This window comes from Caretta caretta, chromosome 25 (genome assembly GCF_965140235.1).
Source record: "Caretta caretta isolate rCarCar2 chromosome 25, rCarCar1.hap1, whole genome shotgun sequence".
NCBI lineage: Eukaryota > Metazoa > Chordata > Testudines > Cheloniidae > Caretta > Caretta caretta.
This window is the reverse complement of record NC_134230.1, coordinates 10,388,277-10,404,347: the sequence shown is the minus strand read 5'-3', so window position 1 is coordinate 10,404,347 and position 16,071 is coordinate 10,388,277. Positions and strand designations below refer to the sequence as shown.

Genomic DNA, 16,071 nt, shown 5'->3' with positions numbered 1-16,071 from the left:
TCTTCTGCCCATGCAGTCTCCCTCTCCTTGCAGGCCACTGACTGTCACTCGCAGCCCGAGAGAGGAGTGGGTTTCCTGGCTGGCATAAACCAGAGGCCCTCTTGCCCCTGGTAATAGTGCCTCCAAACCTAAGAACTGGCCAGGCCTAAGGTGACTTACGCTGGAGACATCTGGGAGCTTCCTGGTTGGGCCTATCCTGCATCTTGTGACCCCTTGGAGATCCACAACAGCAGGGATAGAATTCAGACCCAGCTCCTTCTGTTGCTAGCGCAAACGGAGAACCTCCATCAAGCTGTTAACAGTGCATGGCGGCAGACACACAGTTATACAGTTCAGATTCTCTCCAGTAGAGGGCAGCGGTGATGAAATGAAGATTTCGGGGAGGACCGGCATGCAAACCCCGCCATTCGACTAACTACGCACACAGTTGTTTCTGGAGCCTCTCTCACTCTCGCAATGAAGAATTTCTGTCCTGTTTCCAGGAGACACTCAAAATCCCACCCCGCTGGCTTTGCTGCAATCTCACTAGTTTGGACTGTCACCGTTTGGAGCCGGAGAATCAGCAATTAGGAACAGCACACACTCAGATGCTCAGTTACACTGTGCCCTCATGTGGCCATGACTGGCAATAGTCACATAAGGATTCTGCCACAAGGACTCCTCGTTGTTTTTATAAGGATTCAGGTTACCATCAGATTTCAAATGCACTCTATGCCTCTCATCTTTTCCCCACGTGACATTGCATTTGGCCTGAACAGAAACTTTTGCTCTAAGGTCCAGGTCACTTAGTTTTCACCAGTAGTTAAACGCGGAGATCCCGCAGAGCTGCCAAACGGAGTCCGATCACGTCCCTCTAGAAAGGTGGTAAATGGGATCACATACAGACTGATGCACGTGGCAGTCATTGCTGCTGGATACTGTTGTCAGATTCCCCCAGATCTGGGGGGTGCTCCTGAGTTTTCAGGGGCCTGCGCCACAGCTCTGACTCAGAGGATAATTAAAGAGCCCCTGATAATATTTTAGGCCTTGCAACACAGGAGAAATCAGACTCCTAAAAGGGGTACAATAGTCTGGAAAGGTTGAGAGCCACTGTCCTATACTACCGAGAGATACCCCTGGCTTCCCTTGAGCTCAAGTGTACTGTGGCTTTTGACCAGGAAGATCTGGGTCCTATCCCTACTGAGGCTATGAAGTTTTGAGTGGGGATGGTATGCAGTGTAGCAGTCCTGTGTTTTGTGTTAAACCTTGAATATAGGTTGGTGGTCACAATCTCATGCTGCTACAGAATTTAACGTAAGAAAAGAAATCCCAGATTGAAACCTGGCAATAAAACCCCGTGGCGGGAGAGGCGGAGCAACATTCACGGGCAGCTGGTCTGCCATATGCTTTATCTTCTATTGCACCTTTCACTCGTCCGAGGACCTTAAAACATTTTAGAAACATCAGTGGATTAAACCTCTAACCACTGGACTGGTATGTCTCAACATTTTCCATACTGGTACCTTTCTCCCCTCTTCCATACCGGGACACCCTCCCTGGAATCACCTTCCAAATCTAGCTGGGATCTAGCTCAGACCAATCTGAGAAGGGCAGGGTGGTTGTGACCCTCCTAGGTTCAGAACCCCTCCACTAAACATCTCAGCCCCCTTCCTTAAACAGACAGAAACCAAACCCAGGAGTTATTTGACCATGCCGGTCACTGGGAGGCCCAGGCTGGTTTCCGTATGGCGGAAGAGGCTGTGTGACCACTGCCTTCTAGTAGATTGAATCAGAGCCGTTTTCATGCTTGTGCTGCCCTCTCATGGCCGGAGGACTATGAAGAGGACCGAATCCAAAATCCAAATACAACATAGAGCCAATGCAGCTTCTCCTACATCCTCAAAGGCTGGGATTTTGGAGGCAAAAGGTGCTAAGCTCTGTTCCCCACATTGTGACTGTGGTGTGGACAGGGCCTTTGCTGCACGTCTTTTCGGGGGGGGGGGGGGCTCAACAACGCTGTCTGACGGAGGAACGGGATAGGCCAAAATGCATCCACAGAACCAAGATTGCCAAGGCAAGGAGCCATTGCCTAGGAGGCTCTGAAAGAACCAGGATGTGAAATACCTGCAGCATGCTCAGGGAAACTGCAGAAAGGGGCTATGTGAGCCAAAGGACTGGGACACTTATCATGGGTCTTTTCCACGCAGCAGCACAGAAGATGGACAAAGCCAAAGCTAAGCTGGACTTTAACTCGGTCACTGTTCTGTGTCTATGGAGGAAGAGGCACTGAGTTTTCATAGAGGTCTACAGAATCGTGAATGATGTGGAGAAAGTGAATAAGGAAGTGTTATTAGCCATTAACATAATACAAGAGCCAGGGGGTCATCCAATGAAATTAAGAGGCAGCAGGTTTAAAACAAACAAAAGGAAATACTTCTTCACACAATATACAGTCAACCTGTGGAACTCATTGCCAGGGGATGTTGTGAAGGCCAAAAGTATAACGGGGTTCAAAAAAGAATTAGATAAGGTCATGGAGGATAGGTCAATCGATGGCTATTAGCCTAGATGGTCAGGGATGCAACCCCATGCTCTGGGTGTCCCTAGCCTCTGATTGCCAGAAGCTGCGAGGGGATGACAGGGAATGGATGTGAGATCCTCCCAACATGCCTTCTGGGTGCTCGCAATGAGCTACTGTTATTACTGCTACTGCCCTGTGAAGGTACACAGATACCTCGATAGCTTTTCTCAGAAGGAGGCAAGGTCTGCCTGCTGACAAATAGCATAGAGATGGCTGGATGGGTAATGGGATGTGGATCTTTTCTCCTCTCGGACAGGGATTTACAGCCAGCGCAGGGCTAACCCTGAGTCCTTCCCATCCGAGGCTGTTCAGCGTGAAATGGGTTTGGTGGATCTCAGCCCAGCTCTTAGTGGACAGGTGTCCCCATCCCAAAAAGCCATTAGCAGGGCAGTGCAAATGGCCCTTTCTTGGCGGTCTCAGTGGAGTGGCCAGACACAGATTCCCTCTGGAGACTCGGCTGTGCTCTACCTCCCAGTGATTTCCAAGTGAGGGGCTGTGGCATGTTAGCGAGGTGCATTTGTGCCAAAGGGCTCATTTCCCAGATGGCGTCTGCTCCGTGGATAAACTTTGCTCTCCAGGCAGGGCACATCAGTTTCTTCATTTGATTTTGTTTTCCTCCATAACAGACAGTTATGCAGCCATGTCGGGCTTGTTCTCAGAACTCTGTACCCCTTGAGAGCTGCAGAGCTTCTCTCTTCTTTCCTTTCCTGTCTTTGCGACAAGGAAATAGGTCACATTTCAAAGAAACCTATAGGCGGGGGTTTGTGAATGTCAGTCCGCACAGGGGTTGGGACCTGGCCCGTTTCCCTTTTGCTCTGAAACCATCATGTTGCTTTTATGCCCAGGAATGTTGTTCACTTTCTTTCTACGTATTTGATGTAAAGAAATCCAGCCGAGACCCTCGCCCCATCCTCAAAGCCAGGTAAGCTACGGTGCGCAGCTCCCGGGTTATTGCGACCCTGCTGCTACTCTCCCTTCTCTTATGTCTGTCTACACGTCCTCCGAGCACTGGGGGCCTGTTAAATGCACTGAGCCTGATTCACTGCTGCATGGCTCCAGTTTTACCGTAGGATTACTCTGTTGATTTCAGGAGCATTACAGCAGAACAAAACTGGAGGAAGGTTAGAGTGTTTCAGGGTCCCTGAGTTTTCTTTTCAAAACAGTGGGGAGTTAGCCAGCTTGGGGTAGTGATTAACATGGCCTGACATCCTGTTAGCCAGTGGTACTCAAACTTTTCCATACCAGGACTTGCCTCCAGAGCCTTTTCTCCCATCGAATTGGGATCTAGCCAGAACTCCTCATCCCAGTTAGCAATATGGGAGGGAGAGCCTGGCTGAGATTCCCTGACACCTATTCACAAACACCTTTAAATAAAGAGGGGGCCTTCCTAGGCTCTCCACTTACAAATATCGACATAAACTATACTCCGCAAGACAGGCTGTTGGCAATTTTTCATCCATTTCCCTTAATTTCTTTGTCATCGCATCTCTTCTTGCTCTGCACTTGTCTAGTGAACACAGGCAACATCGCAAAATCCCATCAATTCGAGCTTGGTAATGGGACAAAATGGAACAAAGGAAATTTGAGGTTCAGTTTCCGGAAACCTTTCTTAATAGTCAGATTTGTTTGACCGTGGAATAAGCTCCCAAGGGAAGCGGTGGAAACCCCATCAACGTGGGTCAGTTATAAGTAGATCAGGACAAAGAACTGGAGAAAAGATCACAGGGAAGGCACCTATCTTGGCAGGGGGATGGGACTAGATGATCTCAGCAGGTTTGTGTCAACCCTGTCTGATTTCTGTATTTTTTCCATTCATTATCCTTTCTCCACTCGCGTCGGGGAGTGGCACAGCTTCCTGTATGCCATGCTGATATTCTGTAAAATGATTTGGCACCACAACTGAATACACACTTTCATAAACAAATAGGCATGAAGCCACAAGTGCATTAAGTGTTAATTTGTAAAGTGGATTTTATGAGATTTTATAAAGGTTATTTTCCACCAAGACCATAATTAGGAGATGCAACGTGACAAGGTCACTGCTGTCCTTGGGCACCTGTCTTTTAACCAATACCCTGGGCACATTTGTCCTTTAATTGGCCAACGCCTGGGTATTCTGGGGAGAATGTTAACCCTTCGTTACCTATCTCTGCTGCAGCCTCTGTGCAGCTGTAGAATGGGGCTGGGACCTGTTACGAGCAGATGTCCCACTGGGAAATTAGCCTGTAAACGTGACGTGTGTGGGACACGGGTTAAGGGCCACGCCATGTTTTGCACCGGGTACCAAGTACGGCAGGCAGCACCGAAGTGGCAAAGGTTTGGGAAGATTGACTTGGCTCAAGAATGGCAATAAATATCTTAGCAAGGATGGGTCTTGACTAACACAAACCTTGGCCACATGGGGCCAGCAGAACAGGAAGCAAAGAGATCAGGGACTGGCCAGGCCAGTGAGACTGAACCATTTTTCACCCCGAATGAGGGCCTTGTAGGTCAGAGTTGAACCATTTTTCCGGGGGCAGGGGAGAGGGAAGCTTGTATTTGCTGCTATCCATCTAGGTGAAGAAATCTGTAAGCATGTTGCAGGACACCAGTCTTGGGGCCACTGAGGTGTGGCTTTCTAGACAGAATGCGTGGAATCAATATGAAATAACTTGAAATTCTATGTATGCTGTAGATCACCTGCTTTCCTATGAACCGTTGTTAATCCCAGCTACCATAACGAAGCAATAGACAGACTGCGACACACAGGGTCAGCATTATGGCTTCTGCTGCATGCTATTCTATTTGGCTGTTCGGGATCGTTCTCTCTGCCTCTCAGTGATTAATCTGTATTTTTAAATGTAGTTCATCCCGGCTAATGGTCACCAATGATTTCATTTCTATTACACTACCATCCCTAGGCCCTGTCCGAGGCCCCATTTGCTAGGCACCGTACATCCCTAGAAGGAAATGTTGGGCCCTGACCTAAAGAGATTATGGTCGAAATATTAGACTACAAACAAGTACAGTAGAGATCTCAGAGTTATGGACACCTCGGGAACGGAGGCTGTTCAGAACTCTGAATTGTTTGTAACTGAACAAAAACTTATGGTTGTTCTTTCATAGAATCTCAGGGTTGGCAGGGACCTCAGGAGGTCATCTAGCCCAACCCCCTGCTCAAAGGGGGACCAATCCCCAATTTTTACCCCAGATTCCTAAATGGCCCTGTCAAGGATTGAACTCACAACCCTGGGTTTAGCAGGCCAATGCTCAAACCACTGAGCTAGCTCTCCCCCCAATTAGTTTACAAATGTTTACAACTGAACGCTGGCTTAATTCAGCTTTGAAACTTTACTACGCAGAATTAAAATGCTGCTTTCCCTTGTTTTTTTCGGTAGTTTACATTTACACAGCACCATACTGGCTTTTTTTTTTTTGCTGCCTGACTGTGCACTTCCGGTTCCAAACGAGGGGTGTGGTTGACCAGTCAGTTTGCAACTCTGGTATTTGTAACTCTGAGGTTCTACTGTAGATACAAGCAGCTGGTAGGGGGAGCGGAGAACGAGGTTCATGTCACTTATTCATTAACTGCAGCGGGAGAAAAGAAGGAAAGCAAGATGCTCTCCTGGAAAGGACAGGTCCTAAAGAAGAAGGATGGACCAGTGGTTAGAGCATCAGCCTAGTTCTTGGGAGACCAGGGTCCAATTCCCTGCTGTACCCCAAACGTCCTGTGTGACCTTATATAAGACATGTGGTCTCTCTGTGTCTTGGTTCTCCTCTGAAAAATGTGGAGAACAGCCCTGCTTTACCTCAGAGGGGTGCTGTGAAAATAAACATATTAAAGATTGAGAGGTGCTTGGATAGTGAAGTGATGTAGACCAGCTAAGTCCCTAAGATAAATTGTCTAGTGAGACTGATCTTTCAATGCCTTTTATCTCACACACTGGCACTGGGATTGCTTCATCTACCAACGAAATGCAGCCCTCTCTGGGGTGAAACAGCAACCGTTCTTAACAGAGAACAAAAGTCAGCCACTGAATGAGGCAGAAAAAAAAAGTTCTTATCCAAGCGGATATTTTGCCACATACACGGTGGTTAAACACCCCTGTTTATGCAGGAAGCACCATGGACCTTTGATAACCACACAGGATGGCCCGGGCCATGAGCCCTTTCTGAAAGTCCACATCCCTAGCGTCCCTACTGCCCCAGAGGAGCATGGCTTCGCTGCTGATCCAAAGGGAACAGTGGCGCCTAGTGAACTGGAAATGCCAGTTCATGACGAGCCCGATGTCCCTTAAAAGTCTCCCAGTCCAGTACTGACCCAGCCCAGGGGGGGACGTAGCTTTGAGGTCTAACAATCACAGCCCACCTCCTCAATCTGTGCATGGGCCCACGAGACGGAACAGAAGCAGCCTCAACGTTAGGTCCTCGAAGATCCCCACCATTTTTAATGGGTTTCCGCCAGTTAGCTGCTGGGGTGGAACGGGGTCGTAAGTGGCTGTCATTTCTGGGCAGTACGACAGGCTGGTTATTTGTCTGTCAGACCATTAAATATCACAAAGCATTTTACTATTTCAAAGTAGCCCCGAGATCCACTGGGTAAGGCTGCTGTGTCGGCTGTCTGGGCACAGAGGGATCCTACCTGCTAGGGTGTGGTTTGCAGTACAGGAGGTGGGATCTATGGGGGAATCTGAGATTCTTCTGGGATACCCCATCCTAGACCATAGGTACGTACTCAGCAGGGCTAGCCTCTCCCGCTGCTTGTGAAGCTGTGGCTACCCATTGGTTCGACGAGAGCTAGCACCGGCAGGTCTCCTCGAGCTGCAAATCACATCCCCAGCTCTGTGTGTAGATATACCCTGGGTACGTGCAGAACATGCAGCAAAAGGGCAGATTGGCAATGGGAATTTAGTCCACAAGCAGCTGTGTCTAGGACTTAGCGATGGCCAACGTGGACAGGAAAGCATCCCCATTCAAGGCAGCACGTAAGATTGGCTTCCTGGGGTGCAAGCACGTGCTTAATTGTTTCCCTGAATCAGGGCTAAAAATGTTTGTTGCTCAGCCTTTGCCATGCAGCGGATGTTAAGGACTCAATATTTCAAAATTCAGCATCCAAGCCACTTCCACGACCGCTGGGCCTCGCCTGCAAAAAATCACTCGTGCATTTGCACACTCAGAACGGACCCTTTCACACAAGAAATAGCGACCAGTGTACACCAACATCCATTTTCATGGAGTCACCGGCTTTGCACAAAATGCATGCTGGTCTCACGCAAACATCCGTTTGCACGTCAGCGCCTATGGTGTTTTACCAGTGCAGCAGAGCTGACGAAGTTTGAACCTTTATCCCCTGGTGTCTTAATGCTACCCGCTGAAAAGGGGAGAGCCCATGAACGGGTCTTTTAAGCATGTGCGTTAATGGGAGTTTTACACGCATCTTTGGAGCTTAACAAGAAAGGGGAAAAAACCCTTCTGCTTAGAAAACTGCGTTAGTGGCATGCTGCCCTCCAGACTCACAGGGCAACGAGATGGATGTGGCAAATCAGCCCTCCCCACCAGCTGTGGATCTGCCGACCGGGGTCCCAGCCTGCATCACGTCCAGCAGGCATTTGACAATCACTCGCTACGGATGTGAATATTAGTCAATCTTGCACTACTTGTATGGGCTGCCGATACAGTGGTGCATCAACTATAAATTAAGCATATGACTTAAGGCTCGTCAAGGACACATCGGTCGGCTCAACTGATCAGTTTTTGCTGTTAGTCCCAGATGATCATTCGGTCTGGGCTGGCTTGCTATTTCATTTGCCCCAATTAGAACCGTAACCAAAAAAATGGAAGCTTTTTAGGTCTTTCCTCGGTGCACTGCCCATCCCCCACTGCTCTGTAACTCACAACCAGCCTCAGTATTTCAAAGCAGACTGAGCACAGGAAGTGTGATTCTTATTTATATTAAGGCCCCTTGGTGTAAATGAAAGTCAAGCCCTACATTCACTGCTGTCTTTAATTGTTCTTAAGCTGGCATCACTGTTTGCAAACCCAGCCCCCAAATGTTAGGCAACTAGCGTAGGATTTTTCAAGAGATCCGAAGCAACCAGCTCCTATTCAATTTCAGTAGGACTGGGTGCCTAACTCCCATAGGCTTTGTGACCATCCTGTCCTTCCATTCACGTTAGGGCACCTAAATCATTGGCCTGATTTTCAAGGTTGCTGAGCACTCCCAGATAGACTTGGCTGGGCCTTTCTCAAAACAGTGGTTTTTTGGTCGACAAACGCCAATGAGTTGAATTGGAAACCTTTTGCGGAAAAGGGCCAGTTTCAACTAATTTTTCAGCTCAAAAAAAAAAAAGGCAAAAAGAAAGAAAGAGTTTCCCAATGGTCAAAACAGAAGGTTTCAACATTTATAAACAAAAATTTCTAGAGTTCCAGTTTAAAATGGCTTTTCCTTTCAAAATTAAAAACTAAACTAACACTTTAAAAAATAAAAAATGGTCAAAATTGAAATGACTTCTGTTTGCCAGAAGCTGGGAGCAGGGTGACAGGGGATGGATCACTTGATGATTCCCTATTCTGTTCATTCCCTCTGGGGCACCTGGCACTGGCCACCGTCGGAAGACAGGACACTGGGCGAGGTGGACCTCTGGCTGACCCAGGGTGGCCGTTCTGATGTTCTTCGGTGGAGCTGGAGTGGTGTTGGTCCCAGGCTAAGACAGACAAGGTGCGAGAGGCAGTACTTTTTATTGGACCAACTTCTGTCGGTGAGACATTACCTCACCCACCTTGTGTCTCTCACTCTGAAATGAAACGTTTCAATGAACCTGAACGTTCCCGCACCCCCCACGATTTTGGTTCGCTGACATTTTTGAAATTGGGCCTTTTTGTCCCAGTTCAGGTTTGGAAAGTTTTTCCGATAGATTGAAACTTTTCGCAGGACAGGAAAACCATTTTTCATCCAGTTCCACTCACAACTGGCTGGGATTTCAAATGAGCTGAAGGGAATTAGGGGCCCATTGCCTTTCAGTGGGATTCAGGTGCCTAGTTTGCTTACGGTATGTCTACAATACAACAAAAACACAACAGAGAGTCTTAGAGCCTGGATTTCATAGTCCAGGCTCCAGTCCAAATTGGGAAAGTCTACACCAGGCTCAGATTGGCCACCCCGGGAAGGAGACTAGAATTTACCAATGTACATTGGCAAAGAGCCACAGTAACACATCAGCACCCCTCCCGCTCCCAGTGCTTCCCACGCACTGACAGCCCTGCCGATCAGCACCTCCCCCTCCCTCGCCGCACCTCCTGATCATCTGTTTCGTGGCGTGCAGGAGGCTCGAAAGGGGAAGACTAAGGCCAAGTAGGGTCAGAGGAGGGAGTGGGAAGTAGTGGAGTGGGGGCAGGGCCGGAGGCAGAGCCAGGGGCTGAGCAGGGAGCACCCCCCCCGGCACATTGGAAAGTTAGCATCTGTAGCTCCAGCCCCGGAGTCGGTGCCTAGACAAGGAGCCGCATATTAACCTCTGAAGAGCCGCATGTGGCTCCGGACCCACAGGTTGGCCACCCCCGGTCTACGCCACTATTTTTAACCCTGTAGTGCAAGCCCGAGTCAGTTGACCTGGGCTCTGAGACTCCCTGCTGCAAAATTTTTTGGTAGCATAGATATACCCTTAGGTCCTTGGAAAAATCTTCCTGTAAATGCCTAAATGTATATTTCTCTAGGAGAGGCCTATCCTTCAAGCACCAGACCAGGTGCAGGAGAGTTCTTTGGGTTTATAACTAATCAGGGTCACGTTCAGCAGTACGCGCTGGCGGCTTTACAGTGCTCTGCTGACACAAAGGAGCCATCAGCCTGGGGAATTGACCGGCTCAAATGGATTTATAACTGCTGGGGCAGTGCAAAGCAGCTGGAGTGCAGGGGGGCTGGAACAATTTGTATAAGGCGGGGGGGGGGGGTGTGCTGAAAGCCATTGAACCAAACTGTAAACCCTGTATATGATGGAAAACCACTTTAAGCCAAGGGGTGCAGGAGCACCCCAAGTTCCAGTGCCTATAGAGCTGGTAACAGATATATCTGCCAGCAACACACTGAGCTTCTAAAATGGGAGGCTTGTGTAACCCCATGCCTGCTGGATGTGCTGCTCTGTCCCCCTCGAGTGGCACCTAGACCATCTAGAGCAGGGATCTCAAACTCAAATCACCAGGGGGGCCACATGAGGACTAGTACATTGGCCCGAGGGCCGCATCACTGACATCCTGCCTCAAGTCCCTCCCCTGCTCCATGCCTTCCATGAGGCCCCACCTATTCCCATCCCTTCCCTTCCCCTATTCCAACCCCTTCCCCAAATCCCCGCCTCTTCTCCACCTCCTCCCTGGAAAGCGCTGAGAGCCGCCAAACAGCAGTTTGGCGGCGGAAAGCACCTGGAGGTAGGCAGAGGAGTAGGGACACGGTGCGCTGTGGGAAGGGCAGGAGGGGAGCTTGGCAGCCTGCAGGAAATAATCCCGTGCACCATGTGTTTGAGACCCCTGATCTAGAGCAGGGGTGGCCAACCTGGGGCTCCGAAACCACATGCGGCTCAGGTTGGCCACCCCTGGTCTACAGCAGTAGCTCTCCACCTTTCCGGACCCCTGTACCCTTTTCAGGAGTCTGATTTGTCTTGCGGACCTCCACGTCTCACCTCACTCAAACGACTTGCTTACACAATCCGACACAAAAATACACAAGTGTCTCAGCACACTAGTACTGAGAAATTGCCAACTCTCTCATTTACCACAATTATAAAATAAATCAGCTGGAATATAAATATTGTACTTACATTTTAGTGTATAGTATCTAGAGCAGTATAAATACGTCACTGTCTGTATGAAATTTTAGTTTGTACTGACTTGGCTAGTGCTTTTTATGTAGCCTCTTGTAAAATGAGGGAAATCCCTAAATGAGTTGATGTACCCCCTGGAAGACCTCTGCGTACCCCCAGGGGTACGTATATCTCTGGTTGAGAACCACTGATCTAGAGATTAATAAGTCTGCTACAACTTTGGCTAAGAGCCACGTGGCTTTTAGCTCATGCAATAGAGACTGAGGCACTAAGCTCCAGCGGCCCCAGGTTCAAGCCTGTTGGCCGACGACTGGGGTCTGTCAGTATTACACATGTATTTCTGGGCACTGACACCCCTGGGGAGCAGAGTTCAAAGCCTTTACCAGGCAGTGCAATGCTGACGAGACAGTTGCACTGGGAGATTGTTGTTGGAAAACTGCTTATACTGGTACTTCTACGTCCACATTGGCACTCTGCTGGGAGAGGGTTGTACATTGCTCAGGAGTAGGGGGAAGAGCTGTGTGAGTGGGAAGCAGAATTAAGTGCAGATGCATGCAAGGCTGTGCCAAGCTGTAACACGACCTAGCGTAGACCAGACCTACACCCCTGATCTTGCAATTGCTAGGATGCAGGTGGACTGCAACTACATGGTTAAGCTGGAGCTCAAGGGAAGCGGGGATGGTTTACAGGCTTAGTAGAATTTGTTACCGGGTTAGTTTAGCAGGGATAATTATGTATAAACAGGCCAGGCCGGATGCAAGTAGGAGCAGCCCCTTGGGGCAGTGCCGGTCTTTTCTATCCCAGTGTATTATTACTATTCTCTCTTGCTATATAAATAAATGCACCTTTTATCCTGAAGGACCCCAAAGGGCTTTGCAGAATGAGTAATCACATCACCTGCCTCTCAGGTAGCACACAGCCACATGACACAGACCTGTCAGGCAGCAAGAAAAACAGTGAATGAATGTTTCTGAAATACAAATTTCCCGTTGTATCAGGTAAAATCTACCGCAAGTCTGTCAGTCAATGGGAAAGGAGCCCCTGGCTCTCAAGGGCCCCTCTTCTCTAGCTCCTTCCAGGGCTCTCCAGCCAGGAGCACTGAAATACAGCGAGATTTCACAAAGAGGAAGAGAGGAATTTTAACACTCCCCTTGATGCACATTGAAAAATCCTTCAGTCATAAGGGTTAAAACCAAAGCAGGACTTTGCACCTTCCATTTCATCTACAGTGAGACTTGGTAGGCTGCTCGAAGAATTCCACAAGGCCCAGTCGTGAGATGGATTCTACAGGATGAGCTGGATTCTTCCAGGGGCTCCTGGAACGATCCCAATTCAGACAGCTTTCGGGGTAAGCAAAACTCGGTAGGCTGCATGGTAAAACAACTGAGCTCGGGGATTCCTGGAGCTATACTATCCACAAGCTGGGCATTAGTGAAAAATGTTAATGAATCTCGACTTTTCAGGAGAATTAGCACCAATGATTATTCAGCCAAAAATGTACCATTTCAAAGTGCTTAGAAATGTTTTGTGTGTGGCAAAATCATTGTGGATGAAGAACGAGATGACAAAGAGCAGGAGAGGGGAGATGAACGACTCATCAGGTGGGGTACAGGGATGGTGCCATTCAGCTGTGAGCATGGGTTCAAATCCTGTACTGGTCCAGAATGAACGTCTGGTGGCACGTGTGAAATGAACATGGTGGGCCTTGATCCGATTCTACCCTCCCTGAAAGGTTTTGGCCTCTGTTAGACAGCCGGTGAGACTAGATGATCGGTGAGGTCCCATGAGATCTTAAAATTGATGAATGAATACAGTTATTTGGACTTTCCAAAAGTTGTTGACAAAGTCCTTCAAGAGGCTATGAAGGCAATGTCTCATAAGAGACTATCCAGACTGGTTCATCCACCCCGGCTTTGCATGACGCCAGTTGCGTCACTTTTAAAAAGACAGATTCATCACATTCTCCCTGCCTTTCTGTTACTCCATCAACCGCCTCCTCTCCCTCCCGTCGTTCTGCTTAAAGCGCATCTGATTGCGCGTTTCTCCAGCAGACCAGACTGGAGCCTCTGAGGGGTCACTAGGGCAAATGGAAAACTGAGAAGAATTTCTCATTTCAACACCATGACACTTCAGAGTGAAAGTCATTACACCCCTCTCCCCGCAAGATGTTTGTGTGGAAAAAGCTGAGAAGCTGAACACTGTGTGTGTATCGGTGCACATATATGGCCTGTTCCTTATCTGGGAAGATTGTGATCACCTACCCACACACACACATGAAAGCAGAGGTGAGATGCCAGCATGGCTATGTGATCATTATTAATTATTTAAAGTGTGCTTTGTTTTTTTAAGTGAATTTGGCATTTGACAAAAGGTGCCAGCCCACTTGAACCCTGAGTTGATGGGTGGAGCCTACCAAAACAACTGGCCCACCTGCCCTCAAATCAGGGAGGGGGCCACAGAGTCCAAAAAGCAACAGATTATGGAGGACAAAATGTCAAAATAGGCATGGGGGTGCAGGTCACGGGATCAAAACAAGCAATGCAGAGGGGGACCCCGGGCAGAGAACCCTGGTCAAAGTCCAGAGCTCTGAGAACAGATTCAATGGACACTGCCCGGGCACATGAATGGACAAGAGACTGGCTAAAGGCCCCATGGTCATAGAGAACCGCATCCCCCTCTCTCCCAGTCCAGCTTCCTCCTTTTGGACTGAGGCTTGCCAGAGAGGGCTGAAGATTTTCAGATGTGCTCAGTGGGAGTTTTAACATTGACTTCACTGGGCGCCGAGTTAAGCCAATGCTGAGTGCTTTTGAGAATCCTACTCTAATGTCCTCTCTCTATGCACAAACAAAAAACAACTTGGCTGTAGCAGGGCAAACTTCCACATGTCCTCCAAGCAACACACTTCACTGTGACCTGGAAGGATTCCCTCAGAGGGCAAGTTCAATCCCCCAAGTCAATTCAGTTCTTGGACTCTGCTGTGTGTGTGTGTGTGTGTGGGGAGGGGGGGTCGGGGGTCAACTAGATCATTGTGTCAACCTAATCATTGTGATGGGGGCACTAGTCCACTATGAATCAGACCAAGACAAATGCATGCATTTCCCCTCCGGGCTACCAAACAGCTGTCAGCCTGGAATAGCCAATCACTTCTCATCAGAACTGGCTTCAAGCCCGTGACCTGGAGGTGAAAGACTCTGTGGCAAACACCCAGTTCCTTGAGCAATAATGTTCCCCCAGGAGAGTTCATTTTCATGGATTACCACCAGATGATCTAAGGAGCAGCCTGCACATTGGTGAGATAACTGGACATTGCTGGGCACCGCAGAAGGGTGTGGCTGGAGATGACAGAGGTCTGAGGGTTTTCTGGGGAGAACGTTAACCCTTGGCAGCTGACCTCAGCAGCAGCCTCTGTGCAGCAGTAGAATGGGGCTGGGACCTGTTATGAGCAGATGTCCCAGTGGGACATTAGCCTCTAAACACAATGTGCTAAAGGCTGCAGTGAGTTTGCCTAGGGGGCCAAGTATGCGAAGCAGCGAGGACATGGGGAAGGCTTCGGAAGATTGCCATTCTGGAGCCAAGTCAATAAATATCCTAGCAAGGAAGGGCCTGGAGTAACTCAAACCAGACACCCGGGACCAGCAGCACAGAACATGCAAAGGCTAAGGACTGACCAGGCCACTGAGACTGAACTCTGTTTTCTCCACTTGTGACGGACTTGTAGGTCAGGCCTGAGCCGCCTTCCAGGAAAGGGGTGAGACAAGCTTGTATTTGCTGCTCTCCCCACTGTTCCCATTCTGCGGGTGGGCAGAGGAGCTCATTCTTCAGGGCTGTCAGTTCAAGCTCTTTAACAGCCAGCAGAAAAGGCGACCAAATTCCAACCTATGGAAGCAGATCATTTCTCCATCAAACCTTTTCCAGAGTTTTCGAAAGAGCAGTCGCTGAGCCTGACCTTACGCTCAGGCCAAGATGAGAAATCCGGAGAATCATTTTCCCCAAGTGGAACTCGCAGAATTGCAGAAATTAGATATGGGAAAGTCCTATTAGCTCATCCCATCCATGGCCTGCCAATGTGGGATTATTCCCTATAGTATATTTTCTAGTCCAGTTTCAAATGACTCAAGTAATAGGACTTCCACCACTTCCCTCGGGGAAGATGGTTCCACGCTCAAATGGAAATGTTTCCTGATAATTAGCCTACATTTTCCTTTGCTTAATATCAGGCCATTCCTACCAATACCCCCTTGGAACAGGTTAATAAACTGCCTCCTCTCTCTCCTGAGTGATCAAGCTCTTCAGGCGCTTGGAGTTGGCGATCACGTTTTCCCCCCAGTCATGCTTGGCCAACACACCATGTGCAGAGTTAGTTCCTGAGAATTATACTCATAAATCAGTCCCGCCAGCCCTTTAGCAGTTTTACTGCTCCTCGCTGAATTTTTGCTAGTTTGTTGACATTTTTCTGATACGGAGATACCAACTGAAATAACAGCAGGATCAGGATGCCTTGCTCCTTCCTTTGCCGGGGCAGCTGCATCAGGGGCCAGGTGTCCACTTCTTTTTAAAAGAGCAACTTCTTAAAAGGTTTATTTCATACAAAGAAGACTTGTCTTTGTTTGAGAACTGATGAATGCACCCCAGGCCCTACTGGCTTTCGCCCCAGATAGCGATGGCTTCCATTCCAGCCACTCAACCATCTGCGTTCCTACAAGCGAACTGCACACTGCTTAGTGA

General features: G+C 48.7%; 1 protein-coding gene across 2 annotated transcripts in view; it reads left to right on the top strand.

Annotated features, from left to right (window-relative positions):
* Positions 1–3,313: 3,313 nt before the first annotated feature.
* ZAP70 (zeta chain of T cell receptor associated protein kinase 70) overlaps positions 3,314–16,071 on the top strand; it is a 45,771-nt gene continuing 33,013 nt past the window's right edge. For both annotated transcript variants that reach the window (XM_075123194.1, XM_048830913.2), the window contains exon 1: positions 3,314–3,482. The gene's annotated coding sequence lies outside the window, so the exon portion shown is untranslated. The remainder of the gene's footprint in view (positions 3,483–16,071) is intronic.